Raw genomic sequence first — 21,039 nt, 5'->3', positions numbered from 1 at the left:
AAATAAATCCCAGAGCAACAGTACATGTAACAAACATGGTACAGCTTATGAGCTTTTAAATTCAGAAAGGAGTGATAACTCTGCCCTGTGCTGGAGGATTTGTTCTTGTTAGAAGATAAGACAGCTGCTATCACTGCAATGAAAAAAATAAGAATTAATAAAAAACCCCAAACAACAACTAACAATAAAGTATCTTTTACCTAAACATCATTACACAAGTAAATTCTTACTTCTTCTCCTCACAAACCCTCTTACTCATGCATGTTTCTGTTTATAATATATGAAGTTTACACTACAGGAAGAAAAAAAATGCCATGTGTAATGCTACATGTAAAAGCAAACAGCAGTAGTAGAAAACATACTAAAGCTTCACTTACTGCTCTCTAGCACACAGACATTGTAGCAACTTCTCAGATACTCTCCTTCCCAAACAAATACTGCATGCAGGACTAGAGTTTCTGAAAGAAAATCTGTTGTTCATGTACGATGGAGATTTCTGAACACCTTTTTCTTTACAATGACACTGTCTCTCACTTCCACTTTTCTTAGTTGATAACTTGCAAACATGGATCTTTTATATTAATTTCATTCGTTTCTGACTTTTTGATGCAAAATCAGGTACTATTGTGCTTGAGTTGTAGAAACAAATCAGACTCATTCTCTTCATTTGGGCAACAACAATTTTATTTCTTGAGTTGCTATATCTAAACTTAGCAGCCTGTGTTTTCAGGTAATCCATTAACCCAGAAATGGTAATCCTGCATCTAGGCTCTCTTTTCCTGTGTCATCTCTTTGATCCCTCACTGAATATATGATTTGTCATTCCTTGTACTAAAGCAACGAGTAGTTTAGAAATATATCTACTTCAAAATAGATAAAAAGCCCACTGCAGCCAGGTGTTTCTCCTCCTGAGAAACACTCGGCCAATTTTATACTGTTCACTCCCTCTCTTCAAGAACTAATTCACTTTTCTTATTTATCAGCCAGGGACCATGACTGGTGGCACAAAACATGCAGGACAGGAATTAAACTTCCCAATTTGCAATGACCTTTATACAAAGGGAAAGTAAGAGCTGTTTTCCCAGGAGGTAGAGTGTACTTGCAGTTCCCATTTTAAAGTCATTTTGTCTTCTTTGGAAAGAAAGTCCATTAAGTCCAATGCACATATTCATATTGCTTTGAGATTTGCTGTTCTTAGTGGCACATAGTGCCAGTTCAGATTTGGACTCACTTGAAGAACACAAATTGCAATCCCAAATTGTAATATTTTCACATTTTTTTAGTGCACAACTGAAATTTAAATTACCTATTGGCAAATTGGGGGTTAATTATTCATTATTTTAAATTATTCATTTTTAGCACAACCCCTGCATACCACCCACAGGGCGATTTTTTTTTTTATATAAAGTAATTTTACAAATACTAAGGGACTGTAAAGCTAGAAAACCCCTCCTACATTGCCAAATCCAAACAGCTATTAGCAAACATCCATCTGTGTTGCTGTCCTCATTTTCACATACTTCCACTATGAAATTTTCTTGGGAGGATTAAAATTCTATTTTGTCTTGCAGAAAGGGCAGGGCTGAAAGAGAGCCATGCCCATGAGCATCTCAGACGCAGTTGGCAAGCCAGAACCTCATTGCCTCAGTAATCTGGTGTTTTTAGGAGACTTTCTTTGACAGAGCTGAGCCATCTGCTTTGCTACCCGTCGAGGCTTCTCCAGGGGCAGCTGTAAAGGACTGTCCTCCAGGCACACCTCCTGTGCTGACCTCTCTCAAGATGGTGTTTCACAGTGTTGAAACTGCCTGGGAGCTTCCATATTTTTTTCTTAGATCGTGTAAAAAAAGGGTTCAAAGCATTATCTAGGAAAAAAAGAAAAAAGGAAATTAGTCTCTCTTTTTCAATTTTATGCTGAAATTCAAGCTACTGCAAGCCATATGGCTACTCTTCTACTCCTCCAGGGATCATTAAAACAGGGTGCCAGCAGAAGTAGATCAACAAGCATTGACTGTCTGGAAGGAAAACAGGAGGCAAATGTCTCTGTGAAAGTTTAACTCTAGCACTGCTTTCTACTGTGACAGAATTGTTCTGGAGATAGAGATGTATCCCTTCAGTACTTCCACACAGGCCCTATCACCTTCATTCTCCAAGCAAGAGACTGAAGATTTTTTGAGGTATTTATGTGGTGTTTACTTTGTTGTTGTTGTTGCTTACTCTCAAATTTCTCTCTTTGGATCAAAATTATTTGCAAGCCTTTTATTTACCAACAGTCTCTACAGGACCCACAGCAAGTTGCAAATCCCTCATCATCTTCTCTTCAGTTCACCATTTGTAACAGTTCGTTTGGATGCATGTCCGGAATAAAGACAAGTGCCACAAATATTCAAACACACAAACTATCTTTTATTACAGTGAGGATAATAATAATAGTAATAAACTTAACAAGAGGAATCAAAAAACTAAAAAAAGGGATACAAAATAACTACCTTATTGGGTGACATTAAAACAAATACTACGAACAGCTTTTAATACAGTATTAACTAGTGAAAAGAGGGAGGGCTAAAGGGATACCAAAAAAGGGATCTTAACACAATATTATGGATAACTATTAACACAATATTGGTTAGTAAAAAGGGAAATTAAAGGGAAATATTATGAACAACTTATTTATGTAACAATATTCAATAATAAAAGGGGGAATTAAAGGAACACTAAAAGGATATTAAAAAAGAAAAGAAAAAGAAAGGGTTTGTTCTCTCAGTTACTTCCTATCAATAAACTGTGCTTACCCACACAGACAGGCCAGGGCTGTCAGGATCTGCAGCAGCTGGTCGGTCCCCATACTTAGCGGGCGTCCCCGCGGAGCAACACAGTCTCGGTGGTAGGATGAGTATCGCTCAACTCAGCAGCCCAGACACCCCATTTTATCAGTTCCACATTACACTACGTAGGGCCAGTACACAGTATAAGGTGATGCCTGAATGGCAGCCAAACACTGCCTAATCATTACCTAATGGCAACAGTCTGCGCATGCCCTACTTGTGGGGCAAGGGGCGAGCGACCCCTGCCCACAGAATCTTCCTTCCATCATCATCTTTCTCACCCCTCTGTATGACCTCTACCATTGTGTTTCAAGGGTAGATGTATCCATCTTGCAGTATGTAGCAAAACTAAGGAAGAACTCAGCTCTGATAATAGGGGATATCAGGCTGACTTGCTAAAAAGCACAATGGACCTTACAATTAGCTTGTGCCATTAAGTTACATTGTACCACACTCTAGCTGGTTTCACATCCTAATATAATTCCTTTCTCACACCTCTATGCTCCATTGATCATCCAATTCAAAAGTACCCCCCTTACACCATTCCAGTAGGCCAGTGGTTGGGACACCCTCCTGAAGCCAGAAATACACCTGTCCTCTCCCTGGTTTCCATTTCCAACAACCCAGATGAGTATGAGAGCCACTACTAATCTTTCTACTTAACTCCAGTCCGTGCTTGAAATCTCACAGCACAGCCTGCCCTCCCACCCCTGCTGCCATGAATCCAAATCTTCTGAGCAATATAAAAGCCACCTGCATGCTAAATAAATGAAGTAATTAAAGCAAGATAAATGAAACAGGAAGGTTTTCATGTCCTTTGGCCTGGACAGTCTGGAACGAGGCATCCCATTTTTTCAGTGAGTGGTGGAAGTGACACACTGTTATTTAAAAGGTTACGCATGTTTTTTGAGCGAAGTAGGAATCAATTAATGCTCATATGTTAATATAATTAACCCTGAGCAATACCAAGGTCTGGAGGTGGGGTGTGTGTACATGTTTGCTTCCAGTACTGACTTTACATTTTGGATATTGTTTTGTGGTAGATTTTGTTAGAAGAGTGATGACTTGATTCAAACTTTTCACAGCCACTGAGATGTGGAAAGCAAACAAGATTCTACTCATAGAAACTAGGTCTTTACAGTGATGTTTCAATGGTCACTAATTTTTGCAGGAATAACAAAACCAAATGGAAATGGTTTTATGTTAAGTAACATATTAATACAATATCAAAACATGAACTCTGCTTTCTGTTCTCAGTAAAACAGGGTCCTGTATTGGGTCTACTTTACAGAAGACAAGACTGTAGGGACAGACAGATCCAGAGCAAATTCTCTGTAATTCTGATACAGCCAAGACTCTTCTGGCTGAACTGTCTCATGGCTCTGGGTCTCTTAAAGACACAAGGTGGCACAACAGAGTATAGTCAATGCACAAATATCAACCATCAAGATCCAATGTTCCAGCATCCAATTCCTGGAACAAGTTATCAGGGAAATACAGCAACATGGATTTTAAATGTCATTCACATCTAGATCACCTGCTCAGATAGAAGTACAACTGTATGGAATTACCTCACTTCCTTCTTTTCCTGCTCATCCTCCAATCCAAGCAAGTAAGCTGTTTCCAGCCAAGCACTGCCCCAATATTCTTGCTTCAGTTTGGCAACTAAGACTCTTAAGGAACCTTCTCAGGTTTCTTTGCTTGTTTGTTTTCTGTAATTGAGGTTTTGTTGTGGTGATTTTTTTGTTTGTTTTGTTTTCAAGGGAGAGAGAAACGATTATTTTAAATGCTAAACAATTACTTTAAAAATGTCTATATTCCATTCAATATTTGCCATACAGTGTTTGTCTCGTAATAGCCAGGAGCTTTAACGACGGACATATAAGAAATGCTCTTGGCACAGTGTCTGGCCCTTGGCAAACCTCTTCCTTTGCTACCAATGGCAGAGACTGAAGCCTGAAATCTGGGCTCACTCAGGACTTGGCAGTCTCCAGGTGGAAACACAACCCACCACCAAGGCCCTAACAGATTATGCTGTTACCTTTCTCTCTGCTGGTGTCCACCAGCGGCCCAAATGGATTAATTACCTTTGTGTTCCTTATAAAGGAAGGCAGCACAAATGATTCAGGTTGTTGTAATGATCTTCACCTGCTCTGCACTTATGTAGGGGCTTGGTTTGTGTTCATATCATCCTACTGGATAAGACTGTATTTGTGTGGCTGCAAGCACATGTGCTCAACATTTTTTAATAGAACAAATACCCAGCACAGAAGCAGTTATTCAAGGGCTTTATGCTGGTTTTGCCATCAGGCTTTTGTAGCATTTGTACAGCTTTTTTGTCTTTACCACCATATTTAATTCCAGGTAGACATTACTAGCAGGTTATTTGGTAAATCCTTTGGCAAAGTGCTTGGATGAAATTGGTTTATATTTCCTAAATGAGGTCAACAAGACTTGTCAGCAGGATAAGTTATAGGAGTTGTTCAACTTGGTGGGAGATGCCCCAAAAAATAATCAATTCCCCAGCTGTTTGGGTTTGGTTTTAATGTGGCTATGCTAATGAGTTTCTAATTCAGTACAGGCAGTATTGCTTTTAGGAAGATGAGACAGTTTGAGGGATAAGGAGGAAGATTCACTTTAAGCTATCAGAGTTAAAGCAATGTTCCTGCTTGTCTCTTCTGCTGCCCTCCAATAGGGAAAACTCAAATTGATGCAAATACTCCTACATCAACACAAGATAATATAGAAAGTGAAATGAGCTATTACAGTAGAATGCATGTTTTCTATGTTTTTACCTGCAACTGCATTTATGGCTTTTACTGACGTAGTTAAGTCAGCTAGTTACAAAAAAAATGTAAAGTCTACCAGCTGACATAGTTATGCCACTAAATCTTTCCAGTCACAAAGCTGAACCCAGAAATAAACTGTAAGAGAACTGAGCATAAATGGCGTTCCTAAGTCAATTATTCTCTAGCTTTTCAGTTGGCACTGGCAAATACAAAGCTCTGGTTTTGGTGATATTGTTCTGACCTCAGCCTTCATAGACACTGACAACTACCCATGTCAACCAGAGTCTGCAACTGAGAGCTGATGCTGGCTTGTTCTGAGGAGACAGGTCTGCATCAATATGGAACTCCCCTGGTGCCAGAGAGCTAAACATCACCCCAGTTGGTTCTATTTCATCCATAACAAGACATCCTCACTTCAGAAAAACACTATCTGTGCTGCAAAAGCCAGGCAAACAGCTTTCCAATAAATCCAAACCCTCAATGGACAAGAATGGAGACAGTCTTTTGCAGTACTTAGCCCGCAGCGGAGCCAACATGCTCTACTGAATGGAGCTTTGTGGAGACAGAAAGGCTCCTTCAATCAGGTTGAAAGGAACCTCAGGAGGTCCATTTGCTGAGAAGCAGCAAATCAATACCCCATTACAGCCAGCAATCACCTGCTGCTTTGTGTACATATTGCTAATTCAATTAAATTGGATTAAAAATATTTTCCAAGAACTTGATTTTGAGTGACTTCACCAGTTATGACTTTTGTAACTGAATTGCAGTGTTTGTAAAATCTCACTGCAGGTATTCAACTGCTCCAGCCTGATACAGTAACAAACCACAAACAGGAAAGGGCAAGTTATGACCACTGGCAAGAAGTTTATAAGATGGACTTCAATGAACACAAGAGAAACAGACATGAGGAGCAGCAGCCAGCAGATGAAGGCACCGTTTCAAATAATGTTCAATTTGTCCAAGGCCTCTGAAACCTTGTTTAGCACCAACCAAAGACAAAATATCTTCCCCCCTAATACCAACCTGGGCACTGGGCAGTCTTATGTAAAAGACATGGCACTGCTCCCTTTGAAGCACAGCTGGTAGGTATGGATAGCATTCAGCCCTCCAAGTTTTCCAGCAAATGTTGTATTAATGTCTTCACAGAAAGGACTTATGTTCCGTGCCAGACAGAGGATGCTTTTCCGTGACAATCAAAAGGAAACCTGTACCACAGCCAATAGTTGCCTTCTTTCATTGTCCTGGCAGCTCTCCTTCTTATCTACAGGCCTGTGTCTTTGTTAGGTTCATTTGCTCTGTGTGCAGTAGGAACCTCATCTGTTGTACCAAGAGAACAGCTACCTCTGTTTTGCCTTTGGCAGCCAAGATACTGAACCTCCCCAAGGGCTCCTTTTTTCCTTCTCTCCTCCCCAGGCAGCTACAGCAGTTTGCTATCCATCCAAAATGGATAAGTGGCTCTCCTGGTTTAGATTTTACCTTTGTATTATTTTCTCTCTTTTGGGACCATGATCTTAAGGTTGTTTGCTGAAGACAAAACTCTTAGCAAGTCCAAACTGGCTCCCTTTATTTCTGACCATTTATTTCTGGCCTGTTTTTTTTAGCTTGTTTGGTTCTCCCCAAGTCAAACAGTTGTTTGCATTTATAATTCCCATAACCAGGCTCTTTTTCCCAGCTGACTGCTCATACATAGTGCCATTGCTCTGGACCTGTCTTTCACTAAATTATTTTTCCAGGACATCCAAAATCATATAGCCTTCAATATGGCCATCAACTCTCAAGTAGCCAACATTTCTGACTTTCAAACACTTGGATTAGTCTCGGAAGCAAAATCCCACACCTCCTTTAAGTAGCCACTTCTTCAGCAAGGACAACTGCATCAAGCACATGACAAATAGCTGGGAAAGAGGAACCCCTTGCATGTAGTAGAGTTTAATTCACCTTCATTTACAAGTCAGCATTCAATGCAGGAGGGCAAAACAGAGACACTTTAAATTTTCAGTATTATAATACTGGCACAAGAACATTGTGTTTTTGCTGCATCCCGTCTAACTTTTATCAGTGTTTCGGTTAGGCAATTTTGCTTCCTTTTCTGCTTATTCTAGTGCTTTCTACCTTAAGTAGCATCACTAGTTAATGATCATCTAGTTAATAATCATCCAGTTAAACTAGACATACTGCACTATGAAGACAAGCTAGTTTTAAGATTATATAGCAAAGGGATAGGATCCTTTTCCATAGCTGCTTCCTATGTCACCTCCTATGATCTTTACTCATTGTAAATACCATTGTCCTTATTTTCTACTTCTCAGGTACAGGGAAGTGAAATGTATTGCAAACCTACCAATAAGGGAAAGACATAATTTTCCTCCAGAATACACACCCAGAAGTTACGTCAACATATGTTTAACCTAAAGGTTTTAACTGCCATAGAAATGAAGGCATGGAACAAGCACCACACTTAGTGCTTTGATCTTAACAAATTTATTTCTCATGTATTAAATTAACCATAAGTGCTGATGAAAGCAAAATGATCATTCTGGAGTGCGACAAATAGAAACCCAATCGGGCAATTTCCAATCAGAATTTATTATATGATAAAAGCAAATTCAGCACTGGGTGATCAGGGAGGGGTTCAACAACTCCCAACACCTGTCACACCCAAAAAAGACAGTTGTTCTACATTTATTTCCAGCTACTACATGAATATTCATTATACTTAAGTATAAACATTACACATTGTTAGGTACATGAGTATAAACACTACACATTGTTAGGTACATGAGTATAAACATGTTAGATACATAAGTATAAACATTACACATTGTTAGGTCATACATTCAACAGATATTTCTTAACAAGAATGTTATCTATGAGCATAAGCATCTATAATGTATTGTTAGATCAGACATTCAGCAGATGTCTGCTGTTATCTATACAAAGTTATAAATTTTAAGAAAGGTGCTATTATCTAGCTAACTAAACAAAATTCTCTCACTATAAATCCTACACAAGGTAAAAGGGAGGTAACTTGTCTTTTTTCTTTTCATAGGGGCCCAATTAAGTTTTACGATTTGTTTTTCTTTTCTCTCTCCAGGTCATATTGACCTTACACTGTTTTCTCTTAATTAGCCCGAATCATTCTCTCAGTTTATCACAATCCCTCCTCTCTTTCTATAAAATTATTGATTCAAGTTTTTTGCTCTAATCTGGACAATATTAATTTGACATTTTCTTCATCTAGGGAAGGTGGAGTTCTGGTGACTAACAGCACTTTGGCACTTCGAGCCGTCTTTGGATCTATCGGCATTGTTGATATTTGCATTCCTTGTACTACAGAAACTATCAATCTAATGAAACAAGGAATTAAACATGGTAAAAATATTATACTGGTCAACGCGCATAATAAAAAGAATCCTACTTTCTTCCACCAAGCTGTTCCTAACAAGTTATCCCACCACTGGCTGTCGAGCATGGAATTCCATTTCTGTACAGGTACATGAGTCAGTTTTCTGATATCCTGTGAAATATCCATAACTGCCTGTCTATTATCATCAATTTGTAAACAACAATCTGAAGTGTTGAATTTACCACACACACAGAAATAAGAGAACTAGGAGCCTTAGCCCAAACAGCACCATTAGATTTCAAGATACATAAAATAAACCCTGGGGATTGGGTCCTAATAAAGAGATGGAAAGAAACTTCTTTAACCCCATTTTGGGAAGGTCCCTTCCAGGTACTGCTCACAACAGAGACTGCAGTGCATACAGCAGAACGAGGGTGGACACACGCGACCAGGGTGAAAGGACCTGTTGCTCCACCACCCCTGAAAGAGTGGACTGTGTCATCAACGCCTGCGGACCTACGACTTAAACTCCAAAAAAGACCTTTATGAATTCATCACCTGAATGGAGAAGACATATCGAAGGCTGGAATGAATTATCCCCAGAACAAAGAGACTTAAAAGCCCGACAGGTATTTCCTGAAAGTTTCTGTATAAAACCTAGCCTGAGATCCTGGTTTCAATTGGTCCCAGGACAAATTCTTAGGAGACAGCGGTTTGTTTCCTGGAAAGAAGGAGCCATCCCCTGGCAGAGTGGAGGGTCAGGTGCATATTTTACTAATCGTTTAGTTAACCCAATCCTTGTGTTAGCTTGTGACCTTGAAAAAGAAGATCCCATAACTCCTGGACCGCCACCACCAGATCGCATACGCTGTATAAGACATCCGTGGGCTCAGCATGATGGCTGGGTAGAGTGTCAGTGTAGGCACTGTCACCGTAAATGGTCCTGTGTGGCCTTTAACCGACATATACATTGCCCTGAGTGTCGTGACACACAAAGAGATCAACCCTAATTAGAGTCAGTACAGATAACTAAGCTGTTCTGTGGATGGGAATTGTCATTACCAGTAAATTGGGAAATATTTGAAACTGAATGGTATGCAGCATTAAGATACAGTGTGATGAAATTTTCTGGAGAAATAGCCCAAATTGACTGCCCGCTGGATGACTTTAACTTTATAGACCCCATGTGAAGAATGTCACAATGGCTAACAATTGATATATTGATTAATTAGTGGGAATGATAATTTTGTTGATAGAATCCGTTGTTATGAGATATTGACCTTACACTGTTTTCTCTTAATTAGCCCGAATCATTCTCTCAGTTTATCACATGGAGCACAGGAAATAAAATGCAATTAAAAGCATCAGTGCAGCAGCACACCTGGAAGTGTGTAAGAATGTGATTCAGCAACAGATTAACGAAACATATCTCAGAAACATTAGTGTAATATCTGCAAAAAAACTGGCAGATTAATTATGGCATAAGCTTAATCTAATTACAAAAATCTCAGAAATGTTTGACTCAGCAACTCCTTCTTAATGGAAATATAATACAACCATGTCCACCAAACAAAATTCCTGGTAAATCTGCATATGGAGGAAAAGATTTTAATTAAACTTCACGGATACATGATTTTAAGTCTAAACTTCCTCGTGCACTGGTCACTGCACAGTAGTTAGAGATCTATTAAAATGAAGCACTGTTGGCGTATAACACCATCTCATCTTTCCAGCAATAGCAGTGTGCACATATGTGCCACATAGTAAAAGAATATTAAGTAGACCTGATGTGACTGATAACAAATGAGGTTGTAAACTAAGATATGGCCTGGAAGCTTTAGAAATTTCTGTTTCTAAAAGCAGGATTAATAGAGCTTACAAAGGCTCCCTGAAAGAAAGGGGCTTTACTGGCTCATTTAGTATCAGTCACCCAAATAAAAACACAGGCAACCTTCACAAGGTCATTAGTCTCAGGAATATGAATGAAATTATCACTGTCAAATCTTAGAACAGCTATTCCTCTTCATCCTCTATTTCTTTGGCCTTACAGTGGACCACAGTGTGAAGATCTGCACAGATCAGAGATGTAAAGACTCAGCTGTGGTTGGTTTTGGAGACCAGAGGGGCAGCTAGTCTGAACATAATAGGGAGGACCTGGTGAAGGGAGTGGCAAAACTAGCTGGAAAAGAAGCAAAGAGTATATAATTACCCACCCTCACTGAAAGGTTATTCCAAACCAACCTCAGTCTAAGAACTGAAAAATTCCCTAAGAACACTAAGTGAAAAGTAACTGTAAACCAGTAAGAAATTAAACTTCAAGAATGCACTCACTGACTCTCCCTGCAGAAATAGCTTTAAAACATCACTTGAAGGACACAGAAAGAGTGCAAAAATCACATTAATTACATTCCCAGGTGATACTTTAAATGAGGACAGTATTTGTAGCTTAAAAAATAATAATAAATATGATCTAAGACAGTGGTAGAGAACAAATTTAAAATAAGCTTGCAATTAAGCAGTCATTAACACAAAGAGAAAAAGAAGTAGGAGCTTCCTACCCCACACAACTCAGGAAGCAGTAGCTGGACAAGCCCTGAGCACCTGTGGTAGTTTGGTCTGGGCCTTCCTTGGTGACCAGTCTGTAACCAAGGAAGTGCCCAGATTTACCCAGTATTCCCTACGATTTTTACGTAAGCCTGACTATAAGAAGAAAGGAGGAAAGGCCTTTGCTCTCTTTCCTTCCGGCGGCTTGGAGGTGCAGGTTCCCTGCTGTTGAGTCTGCCGTGTTGGGGAGCGAGGCCTGGTAAGGCCTTGCCGACCTCGGGAGATGGAGGTTGCCGGCGATCGTCCCGGAGTGACTCTCGGTTGTCCCAAGGAGAGTAGTGAGATATTTCTTTGCTAACTCTTTTAGTGCTAGATATTGGGCTACTAATAGGGATATATATATATTTCATTTTGGTTTTGTTCCTTTTCCCTTCTCCCTTCCCTTTCCCTTGTGAAAGTGTATATATTTCAATTGTAACATAAGTGTAAATATATTTATATATATCACTTTAGCTGTCTCTCATTTTGGGTTTTCTTAGTTGTTTTTCTCCCTCTTCTCCCGGAGGTTTGGGGGGGGGGGACTTCTTGTGGTAAGGTTTGGAGGCTTGGCAGGGAGCCAGCTTCAAACCATATCAGCACCCCAGTACTGCTTGTGAAGGTACAGCACTCCTGAGCTGTTTAAGAGACACTGGTGATGCAGGTGTAAGACACTACATTGAATTCTGGGTCCTTCTGTACAGGAGACCTGAAATACGTAGGAAAAAGACCCAAAAACCAGAAGCCCAGTGTGCCATTAACAAGGGCTTGAAAAGACAATTTAGAAGAAAACCGAAAATAAAGTAAACCTGTTGGGTTATACGACAGCTGTTCACCAGTAGAGCACTGAAAAAGGAAAAGACTGTAATTAATCAAGATCAATTAAATGAAATAAAAGCAAAGGAAAAAACCCCACAAGATTAGCACTGGGAAATTTGTAACAGCAAGATGCAGAGAATTCTGTCAGTAGAAATGGTGCAGACCCCCTCAAGGAACTCTTGTTAAAAAGAAAATCCCCATGCCTGAGGAGTGTATAACAGAAAGTAATGTAGTGCTGTTGAGGGCTGAGATACATGATCTCTCATGTTTTGCTGTGCCAAGCTCCTGGCACTTACACTCCCAAACTAACAATCATGAAGGATGCAGCTAGAAGTCAAAAATGCAGTGTCTTAAGGGAGTGTTTGCAACATAAGATCACAGATGCACAATGACCACCTGATTTGCCTTTTACCATGGGTTCTTGGAAGAAAACAGGGATGTACCAATCATTTTTGTTGTCTGGGGGAAATGGAGTTGTGGGGGGAAGCAGCAGGCCCGTTGAGTCCCTAGAAGCTGAACTCCTAGAAGAGTACAATATAAGTATACTGGATGGCATAAGATCGTTCCCATGAGAAGCAGAGGAGCTAATTAACCATTCCCACAAGCAGTACAGCCTTGAGAAGCGGGGAGTTAATTGGTAAGTTGATAAGTAGGTTTAGGGAGGACAGAGATGTGCAAGGACAAAAATGTTGGCTATGTTCATGGTGCAGGTGCATGATAATAGTATTTTGTAGAAACGATATTATTTACAAAAAAGTGTGTGAAAAAAATGTGGGCTAGCTTTCCTAACAAAGGATGCTGCTGCGCGGAGGCTGCAGACAGCACTTGTCTCAACTTCTTGTGCAGTATGTGTATGTGTATGTGTGTGCTTTTCTATATCAGCCAAACCTAACAACTACGACAACTACCCCGTGACATGGAGTCGTCAGGGGTAAGTCATGACCAATTTCTTGCATCCACTCCTCAGGCCATTGGTGGGGATCAGAAACTCAGTTAGACTGGACTTTCACCCACCACTACAGATGTAATTTGTCCTAGAGAAAGGATACACCAAGCTGAGAAATCCAGTCACACCCAAGAGACTGAAGAGAAAAATTACGTGACTGCTTCAAACAAAAATGCAAGCTAATATTATCTGGTTTCTAACTTAGAGATCAGGAGGAATATTAAATATTTTAGAGTATTACAAGACCTGTATCTCTCTGGGGGTATCCCACCTCCCACACAAGGTTGACACAGAAAAGGCTGTGGTCTTCCCAGTTCTAGACAGAGAGGAGTCCAATGCACAGATAAAATATCTGCTCTGTTTTTCTCAAGAAAAAATGCTTTTTTTTTTTTTGAGCAGATTGTCTCTACGTAAGTAATATTTTAAATGCACCTATTTTCCACTATTATTTGGCATTGCTGAAACACCAGTGCCTCACAATCAAAGCTTACATCAAAGGAAAACCTTCACCTTGAAACAAAATAGATGTCATTTGGCTAAACTGCGAAGAATATGAAAAAAAAATTGCTGAATGCCAAACATCTTCTACAAAAATAAAATGCATTTTTCCCCATGAACATTCAGGTAATCACAGTGCGTTTCACTATTTTTCATGCTGTGGTGACAAAGAAAAGAGGACCAGAACTGATTGAATCCACATCTCAAAACAACAACAAATAAAATATTTTTCTCTTGCTTGAGACTGGAATGCAAAATCCTTCAAATTACTGTAGTGAAGTGTGAGTGATGTACAAAAAATGAAGAGTATCATCTAATGAAAGAAAGGGGACATTGTGAAATGAGTGATTTGTTGGATGCTGTGAGCAACAGCGGCCAGGAATCCTTTTCAGAAGCAGTCAGAAAAGCTTACAATGCCTCATAAATCTAAAGATGGCGGCGGGAAATAGAGTATATATAAAGTAAAGCAAACACTTTAATAATAGGGGATCTCCCTCGTATTAGGGAAAGCGATAAACCTTACCCAGCAGTGCCAAACAACAGGATTTTTAGGCTTTTTTGCTCAAACATAAGAAAGTTGACGCAAGAAGCTATCAGTTTTATCTGATATGTTGAGAAAATCCATATTCACAGCAGTTCTGCAACCAAAGGGCGCATCTCATTTCCCGCTGCCACAGTCCTGGAGCTAGGGAGGAGTGTGAGCTACACTTGGATGTTCATGGATCCCAATCTCATTGTAAAATCTGAAGCCTTCTCCCTAGCTAAGGAACAATTCTCCCTGGCCTTATACACTGACCATCTGCAGTGGAACCCTTCCCAGGCTTTGAGACTCCCTTTGGCAAGATGGCCTAGAAAGGAACATATGAAAAAAATTAAGGTGTACATACTTGTATTTCAGCATGTCAAAGGAATAAAGAGGGTGGGGAGATGACACCAGTGAAGTTCACAGAATTCTTTCATGTCTAATGATGGCCACATGTGAAGCACTAAAGTGGTGCTATTTTAGACATCAGAAAAGCTGTGAGGCCACGTCAAAAGGCCTAATTCACATTCCAGTGCAGCTGAAAGGAATGTGAGCCTCATCATACATGTTTTAGTCTAGGTGCTCTCACTTTTCCTCTCTTTATACATAGCTGTGTATGGTTTTGTACCGCACCTCTCACGTGTACCTCTCACATACCAACACTGGCCTGTGGAAAATGTATATTAAGAAATAACTTCACTCATTGATAACAGACTTGTTTTTAATGTTCTATCTCAGTAGGCAGCAAACCCACAGATCTTCTGGCAAATATTAAAACAAAGATCGTATTTTAAAGTAATAATACATGCAGCCTCTTTTTCCAATTATAAACACGAGGACACAGTTTATTCTACTCTCCCAAACATGTTTTCGTAAGAATAATTTCCTTTATACTTTGGCATTTTATTGCCAGTACCTCTGGGCATTTATCATTTTTGGGACTAATGGCAGTCAGCAGGCCCGTAACAAACATTTAAATGTATCTGTATTGGGGAAGAACTGTACAATATATATGAAAATTTTGAGTTTTTTCCTTACTGTAAAATACAAATATACAAGAATCCAGTTAACTATTGGTTATACATCCATGCCCTAAATACAATGACAAAAGTGACACATGAATTTTTAGCTAAAATAATTAAATAATTATACCAGGATCTCAGTAATTTTTAGTTCTAACATTCAACAAATGTCAGATTCAATGAAAGCTGATTTCAATGTGAGACTACCTTGATGCAAAAAGAAAAACCTGCAAGGGTTAGTGCACCTGATTAAATAAAAACTGAACTTAATAAACCCGGAATGTAACAATGAAAGGGATATGAATAAAAAAAGGGCATGCTGGATGAGAGTAAATTAGGCAAGCATGGAGAAAAAAATGCCACTCTGCTCACTTTCTCAGTCTGACTAGAGACCTGGAGAGAATTTTGAACATGCTCAGAGAATGCTGTTGGTCTGAGGTTCACTAAGCTCTACAACTGAGTGAGCTCAGTGTTCATGGAGGGTCCCGGACATGAAGGATTTGAGAGTAAAATCTTCTTCAGTCAGTTCATGGTCTAAGTTACAGAAACTTCCAGTGACCCATTTGCCACACATCATGCCACTGCATCACTATCATACAACCTCAGTTCAATGGATCCCATGATGGAGTGAAAAAAAGCTCTTTAATGCCAGTTGTCATTCAAGAATATCTGAATTACCTCTTCAAAAGAGAGTTTTCTGTTTTTATGAAGCAATGCAATTACCTAAACTAACCCCCATTGTTACACTGGAACTTTTTCAGCTGTTCAAAAATGTGACCTTTGAGACTGATGTTTCATACAGAGGAGCTATTGTAAAAAGACTACTTTAAAGCATTAATTAGCTTTAATTAAGATTAATGTGTCCTGGCTACTTATTCCTGTCCCTGTTCAGCACTTTATCACCTCCTGACTTTCACTGCTACAACCTGTTTTAATATGAGGTTAATTAAAAAACCCAGGCTGAAAAACAACTCTTTAGGCAGGATTTTTTTGTTTTGATCAAAGATATTTTTTTAATATATTGAATAAGACAGCCAACAAGAATCTAATTTGATTGACCTCGGCCATGTTACTTCCTAGAGACCAGAAGGAAACAAAATATACTAAAACCATGAGAAAAAAAATTCTGTAGCATAGAGTCACAACCTAAGATTCTCCCTCATTAAATCAGTGTCTGTCTAAACTTACTAAATATAAATTCTTCATGCTCTGGGAAACCAAGAAGAGAGATTAACTGATTTCAGGCATGAGCTGGAAGCTACAGAGCATGTCTCCAGATCCTTGCCTCCACAATAGATGGTTTCAGATGGAAAATGCCATCTGTACAGTACAATCTCCCCAAAGCCTGGAGGTCAGTTCCCAGCAAGATATGGACTCAAAGTGCCTCCAAAGTTTCCCATTTCCTTTTCTCAAGGCCTTTATCAGAATTACCTCTAGCCCAGCTCATCATGTATCAACACTGGAAAAAAAAAAAGACATTTTATGTGTCAGCTAAAGCAACTACTGATACTGCTCCTAACAGCAAATCCTTCCTTATTGAAAAAAAAAAAGATGAAATAAAATCAGCAACAGAGTAATGTGCTTGCTCCCTGGCCTCCCTGCTGCAGTAACAACACAAATGTTTTGCACTTTCCAAAGCATCAATTCAATCCCACTTGCCCCTTTCTGCTGTAAGCTGCTCTCCTCCATTTTGAGTGACTCAGCTCCCTCCTGCAGTTGGAGAGACTATAACCCAATTTTCTCCAGAATGAAGCAGTCACCTTATTCCCATTTCTCCAGATGCTGGTTTTAAACCAATTCTCTTTTGCCTCCTCTTTCTTTCTTTTATAAAATTGACGTTCTCATGCCTTTCTTGGGCACATGCAGCGCCCTGGCACAGGCTGCTGATGGATTCAGCCTCTGGGCAGTGCGTTAGCTCTAGGCATGGAAGAGCCTCTGCCCTTTCCCCCCCAGCATTAACGTATCCAAGGACCAATCTGAATTCCCAGTTGTGTGATTGTTCTTCTCCATTCCCTGTTTGATCTAAAAACTTATAAATACTTGATTGAATGGTAGAATTATGACATCAGCAGTCACCCAGCCAGACATCACAAATGAATAAAATTAATTTGCACTCAGCTGTTAAGATTCTGTACAAGATCTTTCACGCTTTGAAAAATCATAGTTCACAACTATATCATAACTCTAAATGTGACCCCTTAAGGACATTACACTCAGGAGACACAACATTTTTTGCCAGCTGACAGTGTAATTTTTGCTACGTACATTAGACAGATTAGTTAGATTTTGGGGAATATACACAGAAAACACTATATATAAAACACTGATAAGGAGACAGCTAAAGGGAGCCTTAGGCACTTGACACTCAGGTTATTTTCAAGCTAACAGAATTTAATATCCTCCACAATCTAAATCTATATTCAAAGAGTCAGTCACATTTTTGTTGCATCATCAGCATTGTTGAACATTTGCCCAAGTGTCTTTTTTCTTTTTCTCTTCTTATTCTTCTGCCTTGTTCTAAGCAAACATGCCTTAGGATCAATAAAATCTCCATTTCACTTCATCATGAGTTCATTCCTTGTTTTAAAAGGGTCTTTGTGAATAAGAGGTTTTAGAGGGAAAAAAAAAACACCAACAACCAAATGTGTACATTATTGCAAGGGAGAAATTAACTTGTTTTGCTATAAGACACATTTTCAAATAAAATACTTGTGAAAAATCACACACTAAAGCAAATTAAAACATTGAACCACCAACCACAAATCTCATCAGCTCTGAGCACCTTAAAATTCAGAATAGCAGCACAGTATTTTTCTATTACAAAACCAAAACAAAACAATTCCTGAAGCCTCCTGATTTATTTTTATTTTAAAATTATGTGTGGGCATATATTTATATTTTAAACATATATATTTGAATGCATCTATAGGCTGGCCAGTACTTTCTTATTTTACTCTTTTTGAGTGAGAGGTGACATGAATCCATGACTTTTACCCTACACTGTGAATCTCATGGGTATGTGGTGTATGTGGGGAAAAAATTTGTTAGTGACACTACAGGATCACACAGTGAAAATCCTTCTGGATTAAGAGAAGAGAAAGGCCATTAAGAGAACAATCTTATTCCCTGGTGATGAGAGATGGGTCCATGACACAGAGCTCCAAACCAGACAAAAAATGCCTCAAAAGGCCGATTCTTTTTTTACTTCTGATAACTGGAAAATTTAAGGGGTTCACGTATCCAAATTATATTAATATACTCACATCACATCCTTTCCTTTGGAGAAACTCAGGTTGTTTGAACAAATATTTAATTAAACCTCATGTGGCACAGCAGGGAAAATATTTTTAATGATATCCTGTGGTGAAAATCAAAATTTCCTGACAGTTACCTCACAGCAGTGCCCAAGTTTAATACTGTGTTTTTCATAGACATAGAAGAGTTAAGTTTAGCAACACTTGGAAAAACCTGACCTGTTTTAGTCATATCTCATAAGATCTACAAGAAGCAAAGAGATGTCCTTAATATAACCTATATTCAAAGGTTTAGAAATACAGCTTACTAAGGGGCCAAGACTTCATCTATGTCAAAATACGGATAAGTTTAACATTAGAAGCTGAAGATAATTGCTTAGAAGTTTCATATATGTGTTTGTTTTGGCAAATTTGTCAGTATTTAGAGATTTGGTTAGAGAATTTCAACTTTTCCTGAGGGACAAACCAGGTGTGGGAAACTTAAGTCATAAACTGAAAAGAATAAGGAGATTCTCAGTGTGGCACTTCTGTTTTACAACTGGAGACATTATATCTCTCATCCTTAGTGTCACTGCTTAATTTGCAGACTGATATAAAACTGATATTTTTAACATCTCCCTTGGGGATTTTAACATCCAGAGGAGGAGTATGCTGGGAATTGACAACCACTCCTCGGACCTTGTAGGAAATTAAGATGTGTCCTGATGAGAGGGAAATCAAGACTTTGATGTAACCAAGTCATCTTAGTAAAAAACTGTTTTGGACACACCGTACACTAACAAGTATAATCCTAATTGCTCCTTCAGCAATTTTGTTAGAACATGAACAGAAACATGATGCTTATCAGGTAGCAATTAGTAAAGACATACTCTCATGGGCCAGTCTGTTACTAAAAATTATAATAATCTATTTTACCCAAGTTCAAATGGCTCCTCTATTTTCAGCTGCCAGGTAGCACACAGTTTAGAAGTATCGCTACTAAAAGTAAATTAAGAATTCCTTCTTTTTAAATAGATGAAAACATTTCAGGAACCCAAGTTAGGAAACACAAATTCACACATACACTGATATTTGACATTATTTCTAAGAGCTTAAAACATCGGTAACATTTCTTAGCAGGTAGCCACAGGTTAAAAAGAAAAAAAAATACTGCTAATAAAACAAGAATTAGCTGAATACTAAGGAAGTATCTATTCCCTAAATTAATAAATTGCACCAAAATGTAATTTGACATCATACATAATGTCTCTGAGTATTTCTTTGACATAGATGCATTCATCAAATTATAGCAGCCTTTTAATTTTTATTTTATTAAGAAGTAGGAGAAAAACTTCACCTTTGAACATGACTAATGTCACTAAAAGCAAAAATGGACAATGACTGATAGCTCAATAAGAGAGATTCTTCTCCTGCTTTATTCCCATCATCTGTACTGCAACAGCAGAAACAAATATTGAACTGTCCAGGAAAAGACGTGAGTCTGATGTGTCAAAAAAACATCAAGGCAAATGAAAAAGATAAAATTTTAATTTAATCCTTCAGGGCTTTGATTTTTTTTGGTTAGTTTTTCTTGTTTGTTTGTCTGTGGTTTGGTTTTGGTTTTTATCTTTTAAATATCCCAAAAAAATTATATTCATAGAATACCAGGCTAGAAGGAGACCTAAGGATCACCTGGTCCATTCTTTCCTAGTCTGAAAAAGAAGGCCGAGCCCCCTGTCCAGCTGAATCTTAAAAGTGTCCAACAGTGGAAAAGAGCTGGGAGATTATTCCAATTGGTGTTTGTTTTCATTGTGAAAAATTTTCCTTTGATAATTGGAATCTCACCAGTAGTAACTAGTACATGTACTCCTCATGTTTTCCCTGTGGCTCCTTGTAAACAGGCAGTCCCCATCTTAGTCACCCTTTAAATACAGTAACTTGTCCCTTATTACAGAAAGGAAGAACAAAAGAGAGCAAACTTTTAGCAGTCAGCTCTGCCTCTGCCTATTAATTAACTTTCTATTAAAAACCAGACAGCATAACTGAACCAGAACAACACTGTAAATTTACAGAGCTGGAATTTTCAGACTTTTTACACATTATTGCTGTGTTCACAATTAGCGAAATTAATCCCAATTTTAAGGAGCTTTTAAGAGCAACCAGGAGTAGCTGATTTATCTGTTGCTCGCTTTCCCATTTATTAACCTCATTGTTACACTCTTCTGCAGTTTACTAGCAGTAAACAAATCCCATGTGAAACCCAATAAAATACTTTTTTTGTAATGTTAATGCTACTGTCTTTATAAATCTTCAATTCCAGGCACAGCATTAGGTCCTTACTGGCTGTGATTTATGAGTGGGCTGACCTGGGCCTAACCCTGTCAGCTTTAGCTATGAGACAGTCCTTAGGATCACAGGTCTCTAATCTGGCAAATTCCTGAGAGGAAAAAAAATTAACTGA

General features: G+C 38.7%; 1 long non-coding RNA gene across 1 annotated transcript; it reads right to left on the bottom strand.

The window, feature by feature from the left end:
• Positions 1-666: 666 nt before the first annotated feature.
• Positions 667-20,524, bottom strand: LOC113958092. Its single transcript, XR_003531417.1, has 3 exons — positions 20,424-20,524; positions 14,324-14,648; positions 667-1,862 (listed from the first exon to the last, which is right to left on the bottom strand). It is a non-coding gene; the product is annotated as an uncharacterized LOC113958092 (long non-coding RNA).
• Positions 20,525-21,039: the final 515 nt, after the last annotated feature.

Source organism: Corapipo altera, unplaced genomic scaffold (assembly GCF_003945725.1).
Source record: "Corapipo altera isolate COAL_440 unplaced genomic scaffold, ASM394572v1 RXGC01000115.1, whole genome shotgun sequence".
Classification (NCBI taxonomy): Eukaryota; Metazoa; Chordata; class Aves; order Passeriformes; family Pipridae; genus Corapipo; species Corapipo altera.
This window is presented reverse-complemented; position numbering and strand designations above follow the sequence as displayed.